Here is a 16,505-nt window from a genome sequence, read left to right on the forward strand (position 1 = left end):
AAATTTACTTGAGGCAGAAAATTGCAATTTAGTTGCAAACATACACTATACATGTGTCAGCGAGGTCTCATTTTTAAACTTTTCATGGCAGAGCGCATTATTATATCTTTTTTTATTTATCAAATATTTGTTACGTATTTAAGGTTTTTATTTATTTCTGTCATATTTAACTGAATAAAGATTAAGTTTTCTATCTGCACTTTTCATATGTTTTGTGAGAAGAGCATAGTCATGCAATGAAACTAAAATTTGTTTCTTTGATGAACCTAAAACTTGATGCAGTGTAAATAATGTAAAAGATACATAATGATGATAATGAAGTAAATGCATGTATGTAGTGTAGTATAGTTCATATTACAATCAATATTAAGACAGTATCAAGAGGATCAAAAGCTAAACCAACTATCTTCACCTTTATAGAAAATGAAAAAAAAACCATTAAATTTTTACCCTTCTTTATGTACACTTTTCAAATATTAAAAAAATAGTTATTACATACTTTTATTTTTGTATAGAAAATATGATTTTATTAGTTGTTATAGGAGATTTTAAAACTTGTCTATATGTAAGGTTGTTTATGAGGGGATTAATTTATGGCCCATTTTTAGAATAAAGGAATATTGCTAGAACTTTAATGACTATGCATCTCATTAGTATAAATCTATTAGCAATTAGCTTCAATATGTATTAATATACTATTTTAGTGGAGAATAAAAAGAATTAGAATTATTAAATTTATTAAAATGTTAAAATAAAATTAAACTTAAACTGAGGCACATTTATTCGGACCTTTTGAAGCCCCAACACCCTTTAAAAGAAATTTTGTACAACAAATCATACAACAATGTTGTAAAAATACCTAATTTTTATTTTTCCATCATTATTGTCGAGAATTCCTTTCTTTCATTTCTGATATAACAAAACATGTTACTAGCTTAATCAAGAAAAAAAACACCTTTTGGCAGCAGTGTGGATTATGCACATGTCATAACTCTTTAATTTACCTTACTTTATAAAGTCAGAAAATATAAAACAGAAACTTTTCCTAAAAATAAAGCTCGATGTTTATTATGAACCTAGTCATGGAATTGAGACCTGGCTTGATGCCTGAACAAAACAAATTGAGTAACTTTGTTGATGATTTGTTTTCTTCAGGTATATTACCTCGTCCCGTTTTAGAAAAATTTTGTTAAAATTTTGGCCCCCAGCCATAATATGGTTGATATGTGCAAAATATTTTTTATGTAATGCAAAAAATTTTAAATTTGCAAAAAGACCTGTTTTTAGAGCTCTTGTACCATCTCAATTTAAAAGATTTTTACAAAATTTCAATTTTAGTGTGTCGAAATATACATGAAATTAACCATAAAAAAAATGGGGGCTGCTTCACAACCTGGTCCTCGAAACAGCCGCACCCTTTAATCACACTACTATGATTAAGGCGCAGTACTCTCACCTCCTGTTACAGTCCAAGTCTGATTCAGTGAAACACTAATATCTGTCTGATTAGAAATACTATCCAATGAAATGACTAATTATATTCAAACCAAATCACTAGATAATAGATTACTAAACAGTAGATATATAATTTACCTAAAAACCCTATTCCGAAAATAATGTGCTATCGGTGGTTTCAGGATTGTATATCAACGATCATACGTTTATTGGAAATCAAACTATTAAGTTATTGGTAACATATAAAACTCAAATAAATATTTTAGGCCAAGATCTATAGATTGCGCTGGCAACTTTATCTCCGAGGAGACATCCACTCTAGTGGGTACCTGCTATCCAACATTCGACGCCTTTAGGTGGTAAGTCTACTGTGTTATCTTAAAGTCTTGGCGTAAAATAAATAAGAATCCCTAATATTTCATGCTAAGATTTATCGAATAAGCTAGTCTCTTTACCTCCGAAGAGGCATCCACTCTAGTGGGGACCTGCTAACCAACATTCGACGCCTTTAGGTGGTAAGTCTACTGTGTTATCTCAAAATCTAGCAAAAAATAATAAAGAAATAAATTCCTTTCAACCTCAGAATAAGCTAGCCTCTTTATCTCCGAGAAGACATCCACTCTAGTGGGGGCCTGCTAACCAAGCATTCGACGCCTTTAGGTGGTAAGTCTACTGTGTTATCTTCTGGTTTTGGAATTATACTACTAAAGAAATAAAATTGTCAAAACCTCAGATCCATCATGCGATCCCTTAGTATGGGTTCTACTGTGATATCTTAAGGTCTGAGCAAAATTTTACTCCTTGCAAACTAATTTCAATGACTATTTACCAATACTTGCCCATAAGGGCTTGAACCCTATTACTTCCCCCCTATACCTAATACATAAACAAAGTTTTTTAATATCTCAGATTTTTATTTTTAAGAGAATGGAATAATTTTAATTAACAAAATCTATTTTATTTTAGGTATGTTTTGGCCAAAGATCTCAAAGAAAAGTTTACTCAAGCTAAATTCTGTCAAAGATTATAACCCGACTTAACCCTTAAGATTTTCGACTGGTGATAGAGAGTGTAGTATCACAACTGAGGAATTGAGCCCGAGTGGGCTGCTTTTTATAGGCCTGACTTCCTGCTAACCAGGCAGAGCCTGCTATCCAGGCAGAGCCTGCTAGCCAGGCAGATTCTACTATCTAGGCAAAATATCACCAAAAAGTTCTCCCTTCCCCTTTTCTTTGAGACATTTGAAAAATAATCGAGTGTTGTTACAATGTGACTAATTAGCAAATTAAAGATTATAAAGTGATCACATATAATTACTGCATATTAAAATGAAGATATAGAATTAGTGATTTCAACGATTCCTTTGTTTAGGAAATTTTAGCCAATATCTGTTCTTATGTTTTTTTAAGAACTATTAAACTTGTATGAAATCCTAAACTGAGGCTTTTTGAAACCAGGAATCCTATAATAATGTTATTGTTAAACTAGAAAAATATTTGACTATTATTTTGACTATTTTTTGTTGTTTTGTGGGAATTACTATAAAAAGAGTTAAGTTTTGATTCAAAGACTAAATGCATAAAGACAAAAAGGGAAGGATATTATGTTGATTTGTACATATAAGTGGGTAAAAATTATTGTTGATCACCTCCCCAAGACACAGGGGAAGGCAGAAATCTTTTCATGTGTTGACTCGTGGAAAACTTCTTATTGGGGCCTATAGCCTATTGAATTCAAACTTAATCAGATTTTTCTGGATATTTGCATTTTGATCAGATACTGTTTCAAGATAAAAGGGAAGGGAAAATATTAGGCATATGTGTTGAGCTGTGGAAAAGATACATGTCAATAAACTATAGTTCATTGATTTTAGCAGGATTTTTCTTGATTATTTTTGTTCATAAAAAGGGGTAAAGTTTTAATTCAAGTACTAATACAAAGAAAAAAGGGAAGGAAAAAGTCTTTCATATGTTGAATTGTGGAAAAGTTATATGTCAAGGACTATAGTTCAATGATTTTTAAACATAACTAGATTTATTTGCATTATTTATTTCTAGATGTTTCTTTTAAGATTTTTGCATAATAAAATAGAATTTAAAGTAGGATTGGATTTTTTCCCTCGTGAAGCTACTCTACAATTTTCTGTGTCCTTGTAAAATTGTCTAAGAGGGAAAAATAGCGATCCAGGGCCATCTCAATTATAACATATGAAGGACAAGTTATCTTCCAAAGTAAAAATTGCCAGATTTCATACACAAATAATAGGGTTGGGCCGGATTGGATGGATACAGATATCCGATTGATTTATAATTCCAGATATCAAGTATTGATATCCGGTATTCAGGTTTATATTGACACATTAGAATTGAAATTTTGTAAAAATCTTTAAAATTAGGATGGAACAAAAGCTTTAAAAACGGTCTTTTTGCAGATTTTAAAAAGTATGTACCATTTCAATTTTAAAGATTTTCACAAAATTTAAATTCTAGTGTGTCAATATAAACCTGAATACCGGATATCCGGTATTATAAATCAGCCAGATATCCGTATCTGTTCAATACGGCCCAACCCTATTATTTATGTATGAAATCTGGCAATTTTTCCTTTAGAAAATTACTTTCTACACCTTTGTCCTTCATGATATGTTATGATTGAGATGGCCTCCATTTTTTTCGTTTTTCAGGTTTATATAGACACACTAGATCTGAAATTTTGTAAAAATCTTTAAAATTGAGATGGTACAAGAGCTTTTTGCAAATTTTAAAAACTTTGCAATGCTTGTACCATCGCAATTTTTGCATTACAGAAAAAATATTTTGCATGGGTCAATATTTTGCATAAATCAACCATTTTATGGCTGGGGGCCAAAATTTTAACAAAGTTTTTCTAAAACGGGACGGGCTAAGGTATATATATAATACAGGGACAGAGATACTTCACGTATATATGATACAGGGACAGGATACTTCAGGTATATATATGATACAGGGACAGAGATACTTCACGTATATATGATACAGGGACAGGATACTTCAGGTATATATATGATACAGGGACAGAGATACTTCACGTATATATGATACAGGGACATGATACTTCAGGTATATATGATACAGGGACAGAGATACTTCATGTATATATATGATACAGGGACAGAGATACTTCATGTATATATGATACAGGGACAGAGATACTTCAGTTATATAGGATAAAAGCAGAGAAATACTTCAGGTATAATTTATGATACAGGGAAAGAGATACTCAAGGATAAAAATTTATAATTGAAGTAACATTCCTTCTCCTTCCAAAATCATTGGTAATCCTATTAAGTCCCTTTAGGACCTTCTATGTAAACATGGTTATCAAAGGGAGTTTGGTTCACCATTGCAAATTCTGTAAATATTAATTGACAACCCCCTAATATCAAAGACAGACAGAAGGTTAAAAAGACAGGCACAAATACTTATAGAGTAGCTTCAATATTGAAAACATTATAAAGCTTTTAAATGTTCTTTTTGCAAACTCTGTATTTAATATTTTGAGAGAAAAGAATGATCATTAATTTTAAAAGAAAATTAATATTAGTAAATTATGAATTCATCTGTAAAATGTGAGAGAAGGAGAGAAAGAGGAGTTAAGATCCAATAATTAGTTTTCTGTCAGATTCTTCAATGTCTACTGAAAGTTACATTTTTGCTGAAAACTAACTAACTTAATAAAAATGTTTTTTTTATTATATCATTCTTTACTATTTGGAATTCTAGTTGGTGCGCCACTAGCATTCAGGGGCTCAAAGAGAAGAAAACAGAAAAATAGTCCAAAACCAACCCTAGGCTTTATTCTAAAAAAATAAATTGCCTATAACCATCCCAGAACCTATGAGAAGCTCCCCTAAAAAAACTCAATTAGTTCAGTAGTTATTAAGATCTTAAGCTTCAGACAAACAAACCTTAGTACTTTATATAATACTAGCAGCTTCGCCCCTAGCTTCTAGGGGCTTTTTTCCTTCAGGTTCAGGGGAGAATTATACAAATTTTGTTTACATTTTTTAGATATTTTCTGCATTTTGTTACTTTTTATAACCTTTTACCTTTTTTATATTTATTTATATCGATTTATAATTTTAAAAACCTCGAATTTTTCTCTTTTTCAAGGTTTTTAAAAATTTCTTTACCATTAGACTTCCTAAAGGAGAAGGAAGGTTTCACAATCTTTTTGAATTTGATAAAACAAAGTTTAAAAGCAGAAAAGAAATTTAAAAAGAAGTAAAAAATTTAAAATATAAAAAAGTTTTTAAAAAATAAAACTTTTAAAATATATGTAAAAATATATAAAAACATAAAAAAAATTTAAAAAATTAAAATTAGAAGAAAAAGAAAATTTTCATTTTTGGAGGGGTTTAGGGTGTCCCAACCCCCAAGAAAATAGCTTAAAACCACCACAGGACCAATATGTATATATGCTGAAGAGTAGAACCCAATCGATTCAGTGGTTACAAAGATTGGCCAATGCAATATGCTACTAATTACATAACATTTAATTAAATTAATTTAAAATCCTGTTTTTTTAAACAAATAATCAATTTTTCTTTGTGCTTCATTTATGATACTTAGTTTTAAAAATTAATCATGACCCCCCCCCCCCCCCCCCATATTAAAAGTTATTTTTCTACATGTATGCAAAAAAACAAAGAAATTAAATTTAAGTTTTTTCACAAAATTCATATTCTATTTTAAAGGGTGATTAATGGACTTTCATGCATAAACTTATTATAGAGTGGTTGTCCTTACTCATAAGTTAGCAGTTAAATCAATGCAAAACAGCGATTTTCATCTTAATATAATTTATCCCATATCCTAAAGTTTTTTCTTTTATTCAAATAAAGTAAATTCTGAAATGAATTGAAATGTAAAAATGTCTGAAAAAAAGTTGAATAAACTTGATTCAAGATAAAGTAAAACTATTATTCATACCTCTCAGAAAAGAAAATATAACTTTCTGCAGTAATTTGTAATTTGTAATGCAGGTTTTAACTTTTGATAAAATATACTGCTGTAATTACATTTTTTAAGCAAAGTGAAATTTGTTTGAAATAATAAAAGTATATCTTTCTAAAGCTAAAAGACACAACAATTTCCCCAATTAAGCACATTTCACAAAATGATAAAAAGTGCTTTCAATCTTTAGAAATTGAAGAGGTAGATGATTTTTGACCAAGTAGTTGTAAATGCATTTAAAAGTATTTAAATAATGATCACTTTTTAGAAAAGAATGTTTTTGGTGCAATAATAAGAGATAAACAAGGATGACAACATCCATAAGTAGTGAAGCACAAAAATCATGGATGGGAATACGTAAAAGTAGATTTAAAGTGTATTTATTAAAATCAAGAATAGATTTATTGGAGAAAATAAACACATATTTTGTTTAATGATGACAATAAATTACATAAAAGATGCTCATAACAATGAGAAAATTATTTTGATACTGATATCCCAAAAAACGGTTTAAAATTGGACCAAAAACACCAAAGATATGGGGAAATATGTAAAACATATAAAAATAGCCAAAAACCTGCTAAAAGGCAGTCTGACCGCAACGGTTGTTTTCTTAAAATGACACGATATTGAATTTTTATATCCTTGACTTAAAAATTTGGAAAATCGGACTATATACATTAGATATATGGAAAAATAATGGAAAAGTTTAAAAATAGCCAAAAACCTGCAAAAAGACAGTCTGACCGTCATGGTTAAACGACAGGAAATTTAATTTTGATATCTTTAATTGAAACATTTTTGAAAATCGGACCATAAACACCAAAGGTATGAAGAAACATGTGAAATATACAAAAATAGCCTAAAACCTGCTTGAAGGCAGTCTGACTGTCATAGTTGTTTTCTTTAAACGACAGGAAATTAAATTTTGATTTTTACAACTGAATTAATTTTGGAAATCGGACCATAAACACCAAAGAAATGGAGAAAAATACAAAAATAGCCTAAAACCTGCTAAAAAGCGGTCCGACCGCCATCGATGTTTTATAGATAATTGTGCTCCCTAATAATAAAAATATTGTTAAAAAATTTTCAGCCTTTTTCTTTTATAGGAGCCGAGAAAATCACGTTTCCCCCAAACTAAGACGGACATACGGACAGACAGAAAACTACATACAAATATTCTACAAATGTGTTATTTCGAAATATGTAGAATGATGTATAATGAATACGGCCTTGCTCTGGTATACTGAAAATAGAAGATTAGTAAATAATTTTCCCTATCTTATATATGTATTAAGATATATAATTTTTTAAGTTTTTATAAAGAATTTTAATGTTAGAGGTAGATTTGAAATCTGCATCAAATATTAAGGATTTTTTATAAAATTCGTTTTTTGTACGATTCTTTATTTAAAAGCGCAAATACAATTAATTTTGACATCTGTGATAGGTGAATTGAAAACTACCCGTGCTCTAATTGGTTGAATGATGTACGACACCTAAGCTTCTCCAATCAGAGCGCAGATAGTTTTCAATCCACCAATCACAGATGTCAAAATTAATTAACTTAAATTGTATTTCCGCTTTTAGATAAAGAATTATACAAAAAACGAATTTTATCAAAATCCTTAAAATTTGATGCAGATTTCAAATCTACCTCTAACATTAAAATTCTTTATAAAACTTAATTTTTTCCAACTTATATGTATATATATTTATATATTGTAAAATATAAATCTTAGTAGACACAATTTTTACCTTTTAAAAACAAAACATTAAAGTTTGTTTTAATTCCAATGCTTTACAGATAAAGATGACAACATCCATAAATGCGAAGATTATCAAATTAGAAAGTCAGAAAATATACATTATTAAACATGAAAAACTATATAGTTTACAATGAAAATATCAACATCTTTCAATTACTTAAATACATAATGTTTCTTGTACAAATACTTACAATTAAAGACTTGATTATAGTGATGCTTTGCTCAAAATATTATACCTAATGTTCCGAGGAATCTCTATTCCAAAAATATGTGAATAGGATCATTCCATCATATAAAAATTTAAAAAAAACTAAATTACTCATCTTTAAAGAATATATAATGATTTTGGAGTTGCTATGCTTGTTAGATTGTACATAACTGTTAAGAATCATCATGAAAAAAATGCTTTTATTTTTTATTTTAAAACTACATATATATACATATATAATCTAATATTCTTTGATTTGATATCGAAATTGACTGAAATGTTTATTTATGGATTTTTTCTACTATTAGATGAGGTTTTTACCTGCTCCTATCCAATTCTCATTCAAAAGAAAAATTAAACAACATATTTATTTGTTATGATTAAATCTACAAAAGACACATTTTTGTACATGAAAAGCTATAAGATTCGAACTAATTTGATGATTTTGAACAGAGTTTTTGTCTTCTTATTATCTACAAATTTGCGGCTACGCCCCTGGAGGCCTCCAAGAGCACTTGAGGAGGGGGGAGTTGAATTCGATACCCCAATTTTTTTTGAGAAAGTTTTTTTTTAATTTGGGGGGGGGGGTCAACTGTTTATAGAATAGCTATGCTACTAAAAATATATGAAACATGTAGATTTACATTCAGTAATCACAGCAGAGTGTATAAACTTTTACACAAAAAAATCAGTAATATGCAAAACGACAAATTATATGTAATCTATTTATATTCCCTGAGAAAATACTCTAATACCATCAGATTATTTTATCATTTTTTTCTAACTAATTGTTTACCAAACCTATTATTGAGTATATCTATATTTTAATATTATACTCGACTATAATTACACTAGCGGCTTCGCCCCTAGCCTCTAGGGGCTTTGCCTCTAGAGGTGATAAAAAAATTAAGGTAGAATTCGCTAAAGGACCAAGGAAATCTTCAGCAAAAAAAAAAAAAAAAAAAAAAAATGGGGGGGGGATTTTTTTGTTTTTTGGGGGTTGGGGGTGTCCCACCCCCCAAGAAAATATCTTAAAACCACCACAGGACCAATAGGTATATACCCTGAAGAGTAGAATCCGATCGTTTCAGTGGTTACCGAGATCTTAAGGGACAGACAGACGGACAGACAGACATCGTTCTACGTTGTATTATAGATTACATTTAACAAGGATGACATTATACCCAGGCAGCGAAGAATAAGAACAGCCAAACAGATTGTACAAACTAAAAAGTGAGTTTAAAAAGATTACCATTGTTATTTGAAATTTTTACACAAGATTCGAAACATCTATCATTTTATAACAACTTTCTCAGTGGTCTTTAGTCTATCTTTAATAACAGTTGGAAAAAACACATAATTCAAATGAGTACAGACAGACTAAAATATCAAGACATTTAAAAAGTAGATGCAAAATATTTTCCAAAAAAAGCGTCCTACCTAAAATAACAGAAGAGAAAAACACATTTTCTTAATTGAAATTACATCTTATAAATCTATAGAATACGGACTAAGTAAGTTATATAGTAGATTCTCAGAATCTTCAAACAAAAAATCGAATAGCAGCTGAGGAATTACCTTTATCCCTTCTTCTTCTTGACGGATGGACAGAAAGACTTAAAAATGACTTATAGAATAACTCTGGTACTAAAACATTGTTTACTTGGTTTATAAAATAATAAAATAACATTTCTTTGTTTTATGGAAACACAACCAATTCTCTGCAAGCTTTATAGGTTTTCAATAAAACATAAAATATTCTATACTTTCATGAAGCAAGGCTAAATTAATGCTCTTGCATACCTTTTTTTCTCAATAAAAATGATTTACGAATGTTGTATGCTACAAAAACTTGAGTATTACAAAGTAGGGGTTGAAACTCTTAATTGTAGATAGTAATAATATTAATATATATTCTAATAATATATTTTCTGTCTCTTTCTTTCTTATTCTTTCTCTCTCAATTTTTCTCTTACCACTGCTATTCCTTTTTAAAAATCCTTGAGCAAGACTGACCAAAAACTGATTTCAGATGCAATTCATGTGATTGCTCGTTGGTAAGCTTGAAGTAAGCTTCAACTAAGTAGTGCACTACAACAACACTAGAACAAAATCAAAACTTTTACTCAGAACTTGAAATATTGATAGTTGGATAGTCAGATCAGAATGCATAGGAAGATAACACTGATAGAGTTTATAAAATATATGTTTCTATCTATAAAAGTGAAATCTTTATTGACGGATTTTTAAATTATGATCCTTATCAATATTTGTATTTTATTTTTAGGAACTGAGACAAGGACGTCTAAGCTTTTTTATTTGGGGAGGGTAAACATTTTTTTTAGGGGGGGTAATTTGTTTTTTTTGGGGTGTGGGGGGAATAGGAGGGTACCACAACCCTGGCAGCCTGCAAAGATAAATTGCCCCTAGAAAAAAAGATTTTGATATTTATTGAAATGTTTGATTGAGTTGATTTATCTATTGTATGGAAGCTAGACAATTAATTTTGATTTAAACATTTTTTCTTAATAATTGGGAAAATTTTACTTCTTTGGATAGACTTTGTATAGACACACCCAGTGCATTATTTAATCAAAAGGCCATTACAAACTGGTTCAGAACTGTTGTAATCTGGTTGAACTATATAGTCTTTTGACTTTTGGTGGTGGTAAAATTCTTGATAGTGGAAGTAAAAATAAATTTTTTTTCGGGGTTATTTATTTTTGCAGGGGGGGGGGGGGGTAAAATGGAAAAAATTTACCTTGTATTTCAAGTAAAACTCCCCCTTAACATTTAGGGGAAAGACATGAAGGCAAAAAATGTATATTATGTATGGTAAATAAGGGCCTCAAATTTGCCCACACACCTAGCCGAGTCCAACCTAAGTGTGTATGACTTTGCATTTTATGTGATAAATCACTCTTAAAGCACCATTTTGATATCAGGATGAAAGAGAAATAATATCAATCATGTCAGATCTAATCCATGGATATAGATTGTCATAAAAATACTTTACAAATTAGTTCACACATACATGAAAATTTAATTATGAAAATATAGAATATTATTAATAACATTTTTTAATATTTTACTAATGTTATGTGTAAAAGATCAGGAATACTTAGAAGAACGAGGTATTACATTTTATTTGAAGTATAGCACCATTTCCCTGCAGGTTGTAAGGCTTGAGATAGATCTTTGTAAGAAATGACCGTGCAATTTTTGTGCCTGTATATGAGTGTGTCAGTGTTAGTTTGTCAGTTTCTTGTGTGTATGAGGAAGGTATACAAATTATTATTTTCCTTCTATAACAAATACAAATTTTTGAGTGAAAAAATTTATCGTTTTTATTTTAAAATTTTACAATGAACAACAAATACTATTTTCATTTTTATGCTGAATTTAATTATTTTCTAGTATTATTAACAATTAACCCTGCAAACTGTTAATTTAAAATTAAACTTTTTTTAAAACCTATCTAAATAAAAATGCATTTTACAAGTAAAATGACCTTGGCTACTTAATTGAAATGTAGCTACATTTATTTGAAGCAGACAAACATTTCACCTTATGCCCTTTGCCTCATTAACTTATTTGAATTCTTTAAATTTTTATAAAGACAGGCTTCATAGTGAATCATAAGTTTAAAGAATAAAGATTTGAAAAAAAATTGCTACTAAGTTTCTCATGATCATAGGCTTATAGTTAAGTATTTTTTGAGAGATGGTCCATTTTGAATTAAAATTAATTTTAAAAATAAATAAATTACCGATAAAAATTGCTCAATCAGAATTAATAAGTTTTTCTTAAATTCTCTGGTTTGTGACCTTAAAGTGTCACAACTATAAAATTGAATTAATTGCCAATTATATCCCTTATAATAAAGAGTAGTTTATTTATACAAAAATATGTTTTTGCTAAAAAAAATTATATTTTTAGCTCAGGTATTATATTTGAAACAATGTGCTTATAAATATTGAAGGTGAAAAGTGATTTAATATTCAATACAAATTGCATTTTTTTATTTGCTAGTACATACAAAACAATCAAAAAAGTAATTTCTTCTGTAAAAAAAAGTCTGTAATTTGTTTCATTATAGTGTTTTTAATTTGAGTAAGTTATAAGTTAAGCAATAAGAAACTTCATAAATTACATAAAAGAACTAAATTCCTTCAACTATAGGTACGTCTGCTCATTGTCAGGTAGGTCATTAATATATTTATTTCTACCTCTGCTTTCTCACTTTTCACTAAACTAAAGATGAATACTTTGGTCAATATACAGACGAAGTTCATTACCATGGAATGTTTCACACAATCTTTAACATAATCAAGAATGATCTTGCGGTCTTCATCCCCTCTCTAAAGGCGAATCAGTCTGACCAAAGGGATAAGTTTGATTTCAAGCATAAGTTACCAGAATATCATTTAATATACATACAATAATTTTGTGTTGCAATAAATAGCAATCAATTAGGCACCACCAAAAAAGTCTTCATGCTGTTTTTTGTGAGAACAGGAAAGCCAAATAAGTTGAATATATATATCCAAAAATATGATTTTTAAGTTTATTTTAAAACTTCCTGATAAAAAATTTAAACTCTTTAAAATATATGTTTCTTTGAATATACATATATAATACAAAGTTGAATGAAATCTGTCCGTCCGTCTGTCTGTCCCTTAAGATCTCGGTAAACACTGAACCGATCGGATTTTACTCTTCAGGGAATATACCTACTGGTCCTGTGGCGATTTTAGGCTATTTTCGTGGGGCTTGGGACACCCCCAACCCTCCCAAAAAAAAATCCCCCCTCAACAATTTTTTTTAGGCAGTTAATTAAAAAAGTGGTGTTGGCAGCACCAGAGGTACTTGATTTTTTTTTTAGATTACCTCTTGGGGCTTTGCTGGGGGCGAAGCCGCTAGTACGAAATAATTCATTAATTATTGCGATGGTATAAATAGATTGGAGAACATGAAAGAAAATATTTCTTCTTTTCTGTAAATGATTGTCTATTAGAAAGATTAATTTGTATTAAGCTTATGTCTGCTTATTATTGTTTCAGACTGGTTTACACTTTGTGCTTATGTATTTTTTGGTAGCGTACCTTCTCTATTATTTCATATACATCTGAGTAAGAATATTGATTATTAATTCTAAAATCCTGTAGATCCTGAATTTTTTTTTCTTTTATTCCTCTACTTTATAATGAGTTAATAATTGAATTCTTAGGCTATATTATTTTATATTGTATGTGATTAAATTTCATAATATAAACTCTAAATTGTCGATGGATAGCAGCAATTTAGAGTATTGTATGTGCTGTCTCCAGTGGCGTGCGAACCGAAGGGGGCATTTGGGGCAATTGCCCCCCCCCCTAGCGACCAAAACGCCCCCCCCAAGGGCCAAGGGGGAAATGTGAATTTTTCAACTGCAATGAAAGATAGAAGGCTAAAACTTAATGTTAACATTCCCATCATTATGGAGTATAATTAACTATTAAAAATTCATAGAGGTCGGACTGCTTTTCAAGACGTTTTTGGCTATTTTTGAATCTTTTAAATTTCGGCTATAGTCCCTTTTTTGACATTGCCTCTTAAGGTGCATTTCATCGTATTTTCACAGTAGCTTTTCACCTATTTATAGCTCCTGCGGGGCCAATTGCCTAACCCTACGGGGAAATCACCTGACCTAACTTAACCTAGAATAAACTATTAAAAGCTACTATGAAAATACGACGAAATGGCTCTTAAGAGGCGTTGCCACAAAAGAGACTATTCCCCAAAGTTTCCATATTTCTAAGAGATTTTTATATCTGTAGATGAAAGGACAAGTAATTTTTTTTATTTTTTACATAGTTCTTTATATCTTTGGTTTTTATGGTACGATAAATTTTTTTGTGGATTAAAATATTAAAAATTAAATTCATCAACTATGTTAGGTTGTTAAATTATTAAATAGAAAATGTTAAATTGCTTTATGATTTATAATAATTATTCTAAATATTTTTTTTATTTTGAGGAACAGCTATATAATTCTGATAAGTTTAAAGCATATCATACTCAATAAATATTTTGTATATTAGTTGTGAATGTTAATAATTATATAACATGAATCTAAAATTTCTGTTAAGCATAATAAAAACTAGAACAAAATTTTGTGTTTTCCAAATTATTTATCCCTTCCTTACACCCTACCCAAATTTCACAACCCTATTTTTAAATTCACCAATCCAAAATTCCACAACATCTTTATGAATATCTCTTAACAAATTTACTAGGTTTAGTCATATTTAAAACATTTTAATGTGATATTCTGTTAATTCAAGATATTAATTCAAATAATAAATAAAATAGATAAGAAGTATGTTTTAATAGAGCTCATAGTTGTTCATCTTATTGTAATAAGTGAAAAGTAAACTGGGTTGTTTGCAGTAGATATATGAAATAAAGAAACTTTAAACATGAATTTAATAGGTAAAAGTTTTTGTTATTTAGTTGTGATCAAAAGCGCCTATATAAAGAAATATTTAAAATCAGTTTTACATATTAGGTTAATTTTTGGTAAATTATTTCCAAAATGAGTGTTTTTATCTTCCCCCCCCCCAAAATTTTTTTTAATGGGGTTATTCATCCTTCCTACTGAGATTTTCTAACATCCCCTTCCACCCATAAAAAATGTTTTTTGGTGGGCGGGGGGGGGGGGGGAAGGTTAAATTATCTTCTGTACTTTTTTTTTAAAGATGCTTTCTAGCTCCCTTCCCTTCGGTCAATGCAGGGTGGGGAGAAGGGATGGGGGAGAAGAGATGGGGGGGGGGGGAAGAGATGTGGGATATAAATGGGAGATAGGGATGGGGGAAGGGATGGGAAAGAAGGGATAAGAACTAGAAGGCCCATAATCAAATAATCCCACCCCTTAAAACGCCCTTATTTAAAATTAGTATATATAATCAAAATGCCCCCCCCTAAAGCAAAGTGCCTCCCCGGGGCACTTTGATTTAGGGGGGGGCAAAATTTTACAAAATCCTCAAAATGCCCCCCCCTAGACAAAGTGCTTCGCACGCCACTGGCTGTCTCCTAAGGGGAACCTGGCACCACCAAATAAACATTATTATTATTACACTATTGATTAAAGATTGAAAATTGCCATGCCTTTAATGAAATACCTAAGATATTAGGAAAAAATAATCTCATACAGTTTTATCAACTTATAAAAATGCAGACATGTATGAAGCATATAAATATTGAACACTACAAGATTGTCAAAGGTATTAGGGTAGAAATCATAAGAAACACTCATACCCAAATAAAAGTCATTATATCCTATCATTGGTAGTAAATGCTACTCTACATATATACTCACAGGTCTCCTTAACAAAACCTTAGATTAAAAAAAATCTCCAAAGAAACGGACAATGGGGCCTTCAAATAGGGTACAGTGGTGGTCAGAATCCGTTGGAGATTAAATCTTAGCTGCTCCTTCTTGCCAGATATTGCAATTTGAAGTTTTGTGGTAAAAATGCCTAAAATTACATGGATTCCAAGGATATATGCATAATTGAACACCTTAATTCATCAAATAAAAAGGGTGAGTTTAACATTTGAGGAGTTTAGATATCTCTTCATATGTAAACTACACACTACATCCCCATTCAAAACAATTTTTACTACTATAAAAGATATTTTTAACTTATATAAGAGTAATAAATAAGGTACTATAAGCTTAAGGAGGTTTGTCCAATTTACAACTTTATCCTAAAGGCTATTACCCTTAAGTTTACATATGGCCCAAGTTACTTTTAGTAATTCTGCTCTCCCCCCCCCCCCCAAACTCTCACAACCTACAAACTTTAGGGTGGAGAGAAGGGGAAGCATAATGATACTATTATGTGTTTCTCAAAAACTAATTGAAGTATAGTGAGAAAAATTTTTATGTAAGGTTTTTAGGCCAAAAGTTTGTACAAATTATGTTGACCACCTTCTCCCCCCCCCCCCCCTCCCCTTCTTCCTAACCTAATTGAGAGGGGAAGGGGGGTGGCAAAAGATCATTCCAATGTGTTTTAAAAAACTATTAGA

Source organism: Acartia tonsa, chromosome 2, assembly GCF_053477335.1.
Source record: "Acartia tonsa isolate MP-2025a chromosome 2, ASM5347733v1, whole genome shotgun sequence".
Classification (NCBI taxonomy): domain Eukaryota; kingdom Metazoa; phylum Arthropoda; class Copepoda; order Calanoida; family Acartiidae; genus Acartia; species Acartia tonsa.